Raw genomic sequence first — 12,873 nt, 5'->3', positions numbered from 1 at the left:
AAACTTCAGACGGTGGACGCTGGAGACGTATGAAATTGAGGCTTTACATTTCGTATCGTTACCGTCCCTAAGTTTGTCGTGTGCGTTGAGACAGTCGAAAGTAAGACTGCAGCTAATTGACGATTTTGACACATATTTCATGATAGAACAGGGTATTCGCGGAGGGATTACCCAATGCACGACCCGTCATGCCGTCGCAAATGTTCCGGGAACGGATATGTTTAACCCGCAGCACGAACCGTCTCAGATTTTGGACTTGGACGTAAACGGTCTGTATGCGGCGACAATGAGAGAAGCCCTCCCAGTGTCGGACTTTGAGTGGATGACGAAAGACGAGATTGCCTGCCTGAACATTGGTGACGCTGCAGATGACGCTCCGACGGGCTACATTCTGGAGGTAGACCTCAGATATCATCATCACTTGCACGAGACTCATTCTGACTTTCCCTTGGCCCGGTGAAGAAAAACGTTCCCTACGATTGGTTATCCGACTATCAAAAAAGTCTGATTGACAAGTTTGAAATGCCCAAAGAGGAATCCACTACGAAGCTGTTGCTCGCACTTCACGACAAAACGAAATACGTTTTGCACTACCGGATTTTGAAACTGTACACCCAGTTAGGACTAGAGGTCACCAAAATTCACCGAGTCCTAAAATTTTCGCAGGGAGCGTTCTTGAAGGAGTTTATTGATTTTAACCACCAGCATAGACAGCAAGCAATCAACTCTTTCCAGAAGAATCTTTCCAAACTGTTCATGAACAGCATATATGGCAAAACGATCGAGAATGCACGTAAACATGGACACATTAAACTCTGCGTTAAAGAGGACGACATACTGCAAATGCTTCAGAAGCCGAACCTGACACAATTTCGAGCACTTTGCTCGCAGGTCGTAATTTTCTAGTTTGCTCCGAGAGTGATCAAACTCAAACAACCGCTCTACGCAGGGTTTTCAATTCTTGAGATATCAAAAATAGTAATGTACGACTTCTTTGATAATCAACTTCGTCGTGCGATCCCCTCAGCAAGGGCTCTTTACTGCGACACGGAATCCTTCTTCCTACACCTTCAGGGATCAGACGTAGACGACAAACTGGTCCAACTCCGAGACACATGCTTGGATACATCTGGATATCCAGAGAGTCACAAGCTCTTTTCAACCGAAAGCAAAATGAGGCTCGGTGCTTTAAAGAATGAATATCCGACTACTCACTTAGTGGCTTTTTGTTGCTTAAAACCAAAGCTATACAGCTTCAAAACAAGCAGCAACACGTGTTGCGTAAGAGCCAAGGGATTAAAGAAATCTGAGTGTCACAAGTTCACCGACGATCTGTACACGCATGCTCTAGAGACGAAAACTTTGCACAGAGTGACGCAGCACTTGATGGCTCGAAAACGTAACGAGAACAAAAGCATCTCGGTAGAAAAGATTGCTCTGAATCCGTTCGACAACAAGCGATACATTTGCAGCGACGGGATTACGACGTTCCCTTTTGGTCACAAGAGCATTTTCGGAAGCGAGCGATCTGCCTCCTCAGCACACGCCTTGTAAATAGTTTGGACTGTAGCGCAATTGCTCGCGTTTCCCACCGGTGTGTCTTCAAACTTCTTGTGTCAATTTTTTGTATAATCCGCTAGTGTACGGAAGCCGGATCCTATATCTCTTCTCCTATCTCACACCCTGACCTTGTAAATATTTTGGATTGTATCGCACGCGCTGCTCTGTTATTCCACTTTTTTTTTTCTTTTTTGCCTCGGATGGGTTGTGTTGGTACATTTTTGTGTAAAGTGTTTCCAGTGCTTTCTTTGTCGCGTAGAGGGAATTTCAACACCGTCTTTCTATTTATAAGTGTGCGTGCTTTTAGAGCGAATAATAATAATAATAATAAAAAAACATCATATCTGTCTCGTTTTTAGCGCGTAAGGATGCGATCACGCTCCGATACATTTCCCACACAGGCTCCGTTCAGTAGACAGCTAAAATTAGAGAGATACCGTGAGCGCGAGAGTTGTCGACATCTACCAAGCTGCCGCTAACATTATCGAGAAATGTCGCGTGATAATGGTGAAAGTTCAATCTAGCTAAGGGATTCAGGTGCGCGCCATCTACAAACAGATTCGGCAACTCACACGCATTGCGCGCGCGCGATAATACGGATGCGCACACCTTAGGAAGACGTGCAATTTAACTTTTCAGCAACAGATGGCGCAAGGTCACACCCACGCCGCAAGATGACGCTCATGCCCTAACAACAAAGACGCTTGGCATCAAAAGACACGCGCTATCTATGAATCGAGGTGTCAACTGCGCAGCGATTCAAATATCACGTGACGTTGGTCACATGACCCACAGGGAAAACAAGCGACAATGCATTTCTCGTCACTAATCCCACTCGCCATATCTATGGCGTCATCGTGACAGTGCATTTTTCCCTGGCAGATGACTCAACAATCCTGGACTCTTCCGTCATCACATTCCTCGTTAAGGCCCTTCGGCGATTGAATTGAATTGAATTGAATTGAATTTGAATTTATTTATCTCTCAACATTACATTGTGAGATGGAACGCAAGGGAAAAAGCTGTGTGGTGCAGCTTGAGAGCCCCCTGCGCCCCTACACACGACAGCAGTGGGCAGGAACAGGAGAACATTTCCAAAAAAAAAAAGTACACTGACACATTCAACGTAATGGGGCACTATGCATATTTAGTGAAAGGAACAGTTACACAATTCTTACACAAAATGTAGATCTAACAGATTGACTCAGCCATCCCGTTACAAAATCCAAGCGTCGCGACATCTCTAACACGTGATCTGAATTTCGTACCGTGCGCGCCGTACGAATTACTAGGACGAGTTAAGATGTCGAAGAACCAGTGTGCTCGTAGCTCAGGTAATAGAGTGTCGGACTCCCGTGGGCAACGTGCGGAGGTCGATTCCCAACCGCCGGAGAACCTTTTTTAGCGAATAAAACGCATTTACCCCGCAGCGATTCCAATGTCACATGACCGTCATGTGACCGTCTCGCGCTATGACGTCATCATCATGTGACGTCCCCTTCTGGCGAATGACTCAAGTGAATTGTCCAAGGTCCCGAAAATTTGGGGCCGAGGATCGGGTTATGGGAGGGTCGTCTGTGAATGTGACGTCACGGTCACGTGGGCGGCTGATACAGGATAGAACCCGACCTCTGAGCAGCCCTCTGGCGATTGATTGACAGGTCCGGAAATTTGGGGTCCGAGGACTGGGCCGTGGGAGAGGCGTGGGAACGGAGCGTGGGAAAGTGACGTCATGGTCACGTTGGACGATGATACAGGATGGAACCACGGCGTGTGCCGCGTACGTGCGCTGAATTTGTTTACAATCGTGTACGTGACCGGATTTGTTTCCTTCCGGTTCAATCGTGTATCATGTAACACTACTGACGTGCGACGCATAGATCCTCCACGAACGTCGGAGGGCTCCCACTCAAACGTCACCACAGACCGAAACGGCCCTCCTGCAACGGTAAAGAATAACCTAAACATCGTTATCGACGGTCACGACGCCTCGCCTCTTGTCGACACCGGAGCAGACTACTCCGTCCTGAGTGGGATGTTCTCCCAACGCCTTCGGAAAGTGAGGACGCCGTGGGATGGCTTACAGATACGGACCGTCGGGGGACATCTCATCACGCCGGTTGGAAGATGCACTGCTCGCGTCGAGATTCAGGGCAACACGTGTCCGGTAAATTTCGTCGTTCTACGAGACTGTGCGAGAGACGTCATACTCGGAATGGGACTTCTTGTGCGAATACAGCGCCGTCATCGACCTGGAAGCCAACAAGTTGTGGCTGCAGAAACCTGTCGTAATGCCCAAGGATCACAAAACTACGGAAGCCACGTCAGCTACAGTACGTGAACTCTCCGATTACGTGAACTTGCCACCATGCTCGAGTGTACTTGTGCCCTTCGCAACCGGAAAAGGCATCTGCGGCGAAGCCTTGCTTGAAGGTAGCGTCGAACTGCTCCTAGGAAGAGGGATCGGCGTCGCTAGAGGCAACGCGGAGCTGCAGACGAACGCACTGTTGCACTCGTAACGAACCTCGACAAGAGGCTTAACCCTTTACAAGAAATAACACCGTGGGACAGACCGAGGAGCTGTAGGACACAGCCGCAATCGCCGGAATCTCTTAAGACTCCCCTTCGTCGCAACGCGAGACAGCCTCATCCTTAGAGCTTGACATCGATCCAACCCTCCCCCTCACCCACCGACGACAGCTCACTGACCTCCTTGCCGAGTTCAAGGATTGCTTCACCACGTCATCAAAGGTGCGCCAGGCAACGGTTGCGAAGCATCGAATAGTTACTGATGACCACGCACTTCGTGTGCAGCGGCCACCGTACCGAGTTTCTGTGAAAGAAAGGGAAATCATCCAGAAGCAAGTTCAGGAAATGCTTGATGACGACGTCGTCCAGCCCTTAAACCGTCCGTGGGCTTCCCCAGTGGTCCTGGTGAAGAAGAAAGACGAAACCCTGAGGTTCTGCATGGACTATCGCCGGCTGAACGCAGTAACAAAAAAAATTAAAGCTGTTTACAACACCCTGTAACGCCGAATTAGAGCGCAGCTCTACAGGAGGAGGAGGGGAAGGGTACGAAAGGGAAGGTATATCCTTCCTCCCTCCTCCTCACCTGCTCATCCTGTCTGCTACTCCTCCCTGCGAGCGGCGTCACCGTCGCCTCACGAGGGTCACGTGACGTCACCTGGGTCACGTGACCTCACGGGGGTCACGTTACCCCTATGAGGTCACGTGACAATGACGATGACGATGCGGATGCCAATGAAGTCACGCGACGTTACGCGTCCAATAATGGACCGCGTGGTTACGCTGACGGCGACGGCGACGCCGACGCCGACGCCGCTCAAGCCGAAAACGGTCGCCTAAGAGCTGCGCTCTAAAAATACGTCTACCCGCTACCCGACATCGACGACATTCTGAACCGGCTCCGCCACTCCCGCTACTTTTTGTTGATGAACCTGAAGTTTGGGTACTGGCAGATCGAGGTCGACGAACGGGATCGTGAAAAGACTGCCTTCGTCACGCCGGATGGAGCTTACGAATTTAAAGTGATGCCGTTTGAACTGTGCACAGCACCGGCGACCTCCCAGCGCGTAATGCACATCGTCCTTTCAGGCTTGAAATGGCAAAGCTGTCTCGTCTACCTCGACGACGCCGTGGTGTTCGCAAACGACTTCGACGAGCACCTGAGACCTCTGCGAGCCGTGCTACAGGCTATCCAGAATGCTGAACTGACACTCAAGCCGTCAGAATGTCAGTTCTCTTTCTGCGAGCTCAAAATCCTAGGCCATCTCGTGAGTGCTCAGGGTGTGAGCCCTGACCCGGCAAAGACATCCGCTGTCGCCGCATTTCCTAAGACATCAAACAAGAAAGCCGTACGAAAATTTCTTGCGCTCTGCGCTTACTATGGACGTTTCGATCTAGATTTGCCAAGATTTCTGCCCCGCTTACACATCTCACGAGGGACGAAGTCAACTTCCAGGGCGGGGAGGAGCAAGGACAAGCGTTCGACGATCTGTTGGAAAGACTCCAGTCGCCCCTTATACTCGTACACTTTGATCCATCAGCGGAAAAGGTAGTTCACACAGACGCAAGCAACGCCGGACTAGGCGCGGTACTCCTCCAAAGACGAGACGGAGCAGAGAGGGCGATCGCTTACGGATTCCGGGCGCTGCATTAGGCACAGCAAAATTACTCAACGACCGACAAGGAAAAGTCTTGTTGTCGTCTGGCCGTTAACCAGGTTCCACTCGCACCTGTACGGGATTCCGTTTCGCGTTGTCACGGGCCACCACGCTCTCTGTTGGCTCCCCAACCTAAAGGACCCGTCAGAACGCCTCGCTCGCTGGAGTCTCCGACTGCAAGAATTCGACGTAACCATTGTGCATAAGTCTGGGCGCAAGCATAACGATGCCGACCCTTTGTATAGGGTCCCAGTCGAATCTCCTTCCGAGAGCACCGATGACGACGGTGACGACCGTTTTCTCGGCGCAGTTCAGATACCGACATGGGAGCACTCCAACGAGCCGACCCAGAACTTCGTGCGATGATCAACCACCTCGAGCGTCAAGGAAGTTTAGTTTTGTGAGTCTTGGCCCGAGACATGTCAAGCTTCTTTCTGTGGCGAGGCGTGCTTTCAAGAAGAAATTCGGAACCTGTAACGCTGACTGGCTGCTGGTGGTTCCTGCTGGCCTTCGAAAAGAACTTTTTCAACCATGTCACGACGACCCGACGGCTGGACGCCTCGGCTACAGCAGGACGCTAGCCCGCATTCGTGAGAAGTACTACTGGCCGAGACTCCCAAAAACCGTCCATCTGTACATACGGTCCTGCCATGAGTGCCAACAACGTAAAAAGCCTCCGACGAAGCCAACAGGACTTCTGCAGGCGATACCTGCCCCGACTACGCCCTTTCAGCAGGTTGGAATGGATTTACTTGGGCTGTTCTCAACATCGACGCAACAAAACCGGTGGATTATCGTAGCAACTGATTATCTACACCATTCAGTGGTTCTCAAATGGGGGTACGCGGACCCTTTGAGGTCCGCGAAGGCGTTCTAGGGGTCCATCAGTCAAGCCCGGCAATAAACATTTTCTTTTTTCAGATTGAGAAAAAACGTTGCAATTTTCGGGTGGGTTTTCTTGCGTATATGTAAATAAGAAAAGTCTTTTTCACACTAGCATTTAGTTATATTCATTTAATAAATCGCTATCATATTTAACCTATATATTTCCTGTCCTCTCACCACGAACGGGTCCTCCATTATCTCCACTGATCCACAAGGGCTCCGCGAAACATCAAGGGTTGAGAACCACTGATCTACACAATACACCGAGACGAAAGCCCTTCCATTGGGAACAGCGGTTGATAACGAGACAATTAATGATATAATTGTCTCGTTGAAGTGCAGCAGCGCCTCTGGATATGATGATTTGAAGGTAGCCCCCATCAAAGCAGCCAAAGACTGGATTTGTTCTCCTCTAGCTCATATATGCAATAGCATTCTTGAAACTGGTATATTTCCTAATAAAATGAAATTAGCTAGAGTTTGTATTATACACAAAGGCGGTACATTAACTCACCTAAACAACTACAGGCCCATATCAGTGCTTCCATTATTTTCGAAAATTGCAGAAAAGGTAATAAATATAAGTTTTTCTAAATATTTTATTTACAATAATATTATAACATCTTGTCAGTGTGGGTTTCAGAAAGGAAAATCTACAGAAACAGCTTTGCTAAGCATAAAAAAAACAAAATAATAAGTAACATAAAAAATTGACTTCACACACTCGGTATATTCCTAGATTTTCAGAAAGCTTTTGACTCTATAAAGCATGATATTCTTCTTGGAAAACTACAACGATATGGTATAAGGGGATTAGCTCTCGGACTTATCAAGAATTACTTATCAGCTCGAAAACAATTCACATCTCTAAACGGTTTTACAACACAAACTCCCCTGTTACAGTACGGCGTTCCTCAGGGTTCAATCCTCGGACCTTTGTTATTTTTGGCATGTATAAATGGCATATTTAATATACCGCGAACACCCGATATTATCCTGTACGCCGACGATACGAACGTTTTCTTTTCCGGGACAAATCTCGATGAAATTGAACAGTGTGCAAATTGCTGGCTTAATGAGTTATCTCAGTGGTTACGGTCTAACCAACTAGAGTTCAACACAGCGAAGACGAAATATGTTGTATTCAGTTCTAGAAATAAACTTGTTCAGCGTAAGTTGAATGTTACATTTTTAAACTCTACGATAAAAAGCACTTCGGCTCATAAGTTCTTTGGGGTTTAGTTTGAGGAGCTTTAAGTTGGAGGAACCATCTAAATAAAATTAGATCTGATATATCACGTTTAATTGGTATACTGAATGAAGTCAGAGGCTCGTTACCAAACTGGCTTAAACTGCAGCTTTTACTATACTCTTCTGTATTCCCGCCTACTGTATTGTCTTTTAGTTTGGGGGACCACGACAAAAACAAACATTGAAAAAGTTTTTCTTTTACAAAAGAAGGCCGTTAGGTTCATAGATAATTTAGGTTATATGCAGCATACATCGCCCACATCTGAAAAAAAAAACAAGCTATTACCCATCGGACATGTTTTTTTTTATTAAATTAGCGAACATTATACTTGACGAGATAAAGCGGGATGAGACATATTTCTTCAACGCCTACCTTCATAAGCCTGCCAATTACACTCTTGAACACACCTTTTACATCAAGCAAAATGTTAGAACAAACTATGGAACGCAAACACTTCATTATCAAATCGCTGACTTCCGAAATACTCATACAAATATAGTTCAAACGGTACACAACTGTAGCAATCTCCAGATGTTTAGGAAAATGACCAAATTATATTTTCTTTCAATCAAACAATCTGCACCTGCCACTCGTGCCATTAGTTCAAATGTGCAAATGTGGTCAATTATATTATATGTAACAGTGTTTGTTATTTTTCACTCAACTTTGTGAATCTTCAAATGTTTTCATCCGTAAACTTATTTTCATGTGAATTCAGTAATTGATGTTCATTTTTTTCGGTATCCTTAGAAGTACGTGCCGAGTGCTGTAATGGGGGCTGGTGGCCACGTCAGACGACTTCGCGTCTTCTTTTGCCGCAGCCTCCCAGACATATGCGTGTCGAAATAAACTTCTTATTATTATTATTATTTATATTATTATTATTATAATTATTACTATTATGCGGAGATGTGTATAGTGTGTTTTTTTTATCCACCAGTGTAGTAGCACCAAGACCTCAGGGTTGTTCCTGGGCACTGCATAATAAAGATTGATTGATTGATTGATTGATTATAAGTCGCCAAGTTTTTCGTCGAGTACATTCTCCTTCGACAAGGCGCACCTGAAGTGCTGATCACAGATACCGGGACATCTGTCATGGTACAACTGACCCAAGAGGTTCTTCGGCTCAGTCACACCAGCCATCGACGAACCACCGCTTATTATCCACAGACCAAGCGCCTAACGGAGCGGCTCAACAAGACGATCGCCGACATGATCTCCATGTGCGTCGAAGTAGAGCACAAGACGTGGGACGAGTTGTTACCGTACGTCACGTTTGCGTACAACACACCGGTTCAAGAAACCACGGGAATGACGCCATTACAACTGGTACACGGCCGGACGGTTACCACGATGCTCGACGCTGCCTCACGTGCCGGCCGACGGTGGGAAGGACGACACTCAGCTGATCTCGCAACGTGCGGAAGAAGCTCGCCAACTGGCAAGAATTAAGAATCATGACCAACAACGAGTCCACTTACGCCGGTATAACCTTGCCGCGGGGACGTTCACTTTCAACCCGGAGACCAGGTATGGGTGTTGGTACCGATACGGCGCCGCGGTCCCAGCGTGAAGCTTCTCAAACACTATTTCGGACATTACAAAATCATCCGACGCCTCGGCGATCTTAACTACAAAGTTCTACCCGACGGAACGGGCCCATCTGCAAGACGCCAGCCACGGCCCGAGGTGGTGCACGTCGTCCGGCTCAAGCCGTATTACGAACGATAGAACTTTGGACTCTCAACATAGAGTGAACTGTGGCTCGCGACTCTGCTATCCTTGTGGTGTGGATCTGTGTTTTTGTTTTGTGCTGCATCAGGACGAAGCACTTTTTTTAAAGGGGGGGGGGGGGGGGAGGGATAATGCCGGCGAGCGCAGCTGACCAAGCAGATAGCACGCTCGTGGCCCAAAGATTATTGCGCCTACCTTCCGCGCAGAAAGCCGGGGTTCGATTCCTGGCCGTGCGGACCCATTTTTGTTGACTCTAACGTAATATTCTAGTAAATTCGAGAACCGTGTTTGTTGTGCGAGGACGGAATGGGGGGGGGGGGGGGGGGGGGGGGTTCTACTCGCCGAACCTTCTACGCCGATTATTCCAGAAGGCCACGCGTGCACGTCAGCGACTCCGCGTGGCGAGCCGCAGTGAGTCTCGCCCCAGCGTTCGATTTCGCTCTTACGCCGACTTCGACGCCAGCGACGCTCTTATGTTATCATCTGTTTCCCTTTTGTTTTGGGTACAAGTTCGCCTCATTAAACGTTTAGTTTATTTCAATTTTCTTCGCCTCATCACTCGTCATTCGTGAAAATATGGGCATACTATAGTTTTAAATGGACTCGGTATAGATAAGAGATACCACAGATTGCACAGAATTTGCTCTTGTGTAATTGTTCCCAGCTAGACCGAAGAAAATTGTACGCTTTCCAATTATCAAAGTCTTGGAGTTCAACCGTTCGAAGAACCAAATTATATTGCCTGCCTTTTACTTATATGCCAATAAGCGAATTTGTGTAGAAGTTTGACATCATACTGTGGTTTCGTAAACAAATAAGAAAATTAAGAAATGTGGCCTCACTGACACATAAAATATAGGTAAGACGGCACATACGCCGAATACACCTAGAACATATATTCTAGATATTTGTTTTTACTCATGGCGTTGTCTTTTCTCTTCCACTGAATATGTTTTCGCATAAACAACCGGAAAGAATAAACACAAATTCAGGACGAAAACTGACGCATACAACTCTTTCAACTCTCAACGACATTTATTTCCGCTGCGTTCAAACGACGGCCTTCGAGCAGGTTCAGGGGAGGGAGCAGAGAAGGAAAGGGAGGGGGGGGGGGGTTGAAAGAGGAGAGGAGAAAACAAGTTATTCGCAGTTTTCTCTCAAGGCCCCTGTCCCTTCCGCCCAATTCGGGACCGAGGAATGTCATCTCTCTGTCGGAAAGGGCTAGAGACGCCGAAGCAACGTTAGTACCGAGCTCTTAATGGCGTACGACTCGGTGACTTCCCTGCCAAATCTCTGCGGTGTCCTCCCAATATGTGTGTACCTTCGTATCTGGGCGAACAACTGCCTCAGTCTTACGGTGTACGACTATTGGGTGCATGGAGTCGTCGGGCGATTCGCTCGCCTCCCGCGAGTGTTCCCTCAGGCTGTATTTAGGCACCTGCCGGTCTGCGCTATATACTCCCCCCACACAAAAAGGAGATGGTATAGACTACCTCCTTCCCACAGGTGACAAACTATTGTCCGTGCTTTTTTTCGATTGGGATTCACCATTCTGCAAAAGGGCAAACACCGCACAGTAAATGCGGACTAAAGGAATTGCAAACAGGACAAGCGCTGACTCTCAACTGAAATTTAATCACATGAAAACAAAACAAAAAGAACAGCAACTCCGCTCACATCACATGATACATTCACCACGTGTCCAAAAAAACAATATCTTTACTAGTCAAGCCCAGTGACGTTTGGCTTACGCAGTTCGCGCCTGGTTTGATAATTGCATGCGCCTTTAAAATGTCTCTATTCACTCTGTCCCTACATTGCCAATAATACCCGTCTTACTGAAGATAGGTTCGTACCCAGATCCATGACAATGCAATGGCATATGCCCGCCTACAGCTCCCACCACTGATCGCAACGACAAGTCATGCTCCCGCAGTCTGTGATTAACACATCGGCCCGTCTGACCGACGTAGGCTTTCCCACCCGTTAGTGGAATCGTGTAAACGACTCCCACCTTGCAAACAACATATTGAATCTCATGCTTTACCAAGCAAGCGGCCTTTGTCCTTCTTATCGGCAACTCTCGCGCATAGTTGTGCCACCTATGGCACATCGTACCTCAAGCAACTTTTTTCAAGTTGTGTGAAATTTTATGGAGATATAGCATTACGAGCGGTCTCTCATTCGGCTTTTCCCTCCGGGGACGGGGTTACCCCTTTAGTTTCTTTAGCGAACCCTCCACAATGCTCAGTAAAACCGAAGTTGGGAGACCTGCCACTGTCAGTCTCTCAACTTGCCGGGAAAAACTACCGTTAACCACATGATGACATGACTTCTCGAGTGCAGCTTGTAGGCAGGACGAGGCAATGCTTCTCTTGACTAGCTTAGAGTGCGATGAATCATATGGAAGACGACTTTTCTTTAAACGTGGGTGATAAGACCAGCAAGCGTGTTTAGCAATGAATTCTAATCTCAAATCCAAAAATTGTAGGTAAACCCCATCCTGAAGTTCGTGAGTGAAAGTGAGCCCCTCCGAATGATGTGTGAAAACTTCTAAAACAGACCTTACGACATCTGCCTCACATATGCCCTCCAACCTAATAAACAAAACCAAAAAGTCATCCACGTAACGAAACACTTTACAAACGCGCTCGTCATCCAGTGCAAATTTGTTGAAGCTTTTGCTTGCAGCTAAACACCATCCCTACCTCGAAGCGAGAGGCGAGTCCTCTAAGGCGATGTGCGTTGTTGCGCGAATAGGAGATAACTGCAAAACGTTCTTTTTTTTTTTTTGGCGAGAAACAGGAGCGGCTGGCGGTGCCCGGGAGGCGGTGATCAGCCTCTTTAGTGTATTTTCCACTAAGTCTTCAGGGTACCCTGCCCTCCTGTAATGAGTAATGAGTAATGAGCTCGCCGACCTCATTACTGTTACTAATCCTGACATAGTTATAGGCAGACTTGTACGTAATCCGTTACAAGTAACAAAATTACTTGTAATCCCTTACATTTATCAGTAATTTAGTAACGGAATAAAAACATTTTCTAGAGTAATTTTAAAGTAATTCCTTTACATTTCTGACGTAACGGATTCCTTGTAATCCGTTACATTTTTTTTTTGTCAGAACCACCCCCCCCCCCCCTTTGCGCCCCTTCTAAATAAAGTTGTTTTTTTTTTTTTTTTGTAAAGTCGAGCGCGGTGATACTGTCACGCGAATTGACCAGCGCAAAGGGAGGCTTGGAGCTCTTCAGTTCCGC

At 47.3% G+C, this 12,873-nt stretch overlaps 1 pseudogene; it reads left to right on the top strand.

Annotated features, from left to right (window-relative positions):
- The first annotated feature begins 217 nt into the window (after nucleotides 1-217).
- LOC121837863 lies at nucleotides 218-1,554 on the top strand (annotated as a pseudogene).
- The last annotated feature ends 11,319 nt before the right edge of the window (nucleotides 1,555-12,873 follow it).

Source organism: Ixodes scapularis, unplaced genomic scaffold (genome assembly GCF_016920785.2).
Source record: "Ixodes scapularis isolate PalLabHiFi unplaced genomic scaffold, ASM1692078v2 PGA_scaffold0__279_contigs__length_252992795, whole genome shotgun sequence".
Lineage (NCBI taxonomy): Eukaryota > Metazoa > Arthropoda > Arachnida > Ixodida > Ixodidae > Ixodes > Ixodes scapularis.
The sequence above is the reverse complement of the archived record's forward strand: the minus strand, read 5'-3'. Positions and strand labels throughout refer to the sequence as shown.